Source organism: Tiliqua scincoides, chromosome 2, assembly GCF_035046505.1.
Source record: "Tiliqua scincoides isolate rTilSci1 chromosome 2, rTilSci1.hap2, whole genome shotgun sequence".
Lineage (NCBI taxonomy): Eukaryota > Metazoa > Chordata > Lepidosauria > Squamata > Scincidae > Tiliqua > Tiliqua scincoides.
Window position 1 is genome coordinate 20,681,757 of NC_089822.1, and position 761 is coordinate 20,682,517.

The following is a 761-nucleotide window of genomic DNA, read 5'->3' on the forward strand; positions in this document are numbered from 1 at the left end:
CCTGTAGGTGGGCTGGGGCAGCGCGGGGTGGGGTGGGGCCAGGATCCAGCATTTGGCTAGATCCTGACCCCACCCCCGGCAAACCTGGTGCAGCTCTAGGCTGCTCAGATCTGCGCCACCTCTTTAGTTGGCGCAGATCCAAGTAGTTCCATTGGGGCTATTGGGATGTTACCCTTGGTAATGGGAATGCTTTCCCCTCGCTCCAGGCTGAGTCATAGGCAGTCCCAACACAACTTTGGATACAGGGCAGGCCTTCCCATTCCAGAATGGGTTAGGGTTAGGGAATGTTGGGCTGTCCAACATTTAACTCCTATATATACACGAGATTGCAAACTGGAGGAGCTCAGCTGTTTGCAGGGCAGTTAGCATCTGTTTGATGTATGAAAAGCCTCAGGAGCGACTGTTACCCTGCACGTGCCCGATCTCATCTGATCTTGGAAGCTAAGCGGGGTCAGGCCTGGTTAGTACTTGGATGGGAGACCACCTTGGAATACCAGGTGCTATAGGCTTATACCATAGTCTTTCGAGACTGAAGGTTGCCAACCGACATCAGGCAATTGTTTTTCGGATCTTTCCATCAGCCATGTTTTCATTAGAGGTTCTGCAGGACTCATCAGAAATCAAGTGGGTCCCGACCCACAGTTTGAGAAATGCTGATTTATGACTAGTGTTGTTTCTTGAGTGCACCTTGAAGCTATGATTCACACCATCCTTGAATGGAGATATTATTGATATTTGTTCTTGGGCAAAATTTATTTAAG

At 49.4% G+C, this 761-nt stretch overlaps 1 pseudogene; it reads left to right on the forward strand.

Moving 5' to 3' along the window:
• Positions 1 to 389: 389 nt before the first annotated feature.
• LOC136642772 (5S ribosomal RNA) lies at positions 390 to 509 on the forward strand (annotated as a pseudogene).
• The last annotated feature ends 252 nt before the right edge of the window (positions 510 to 761 follow it).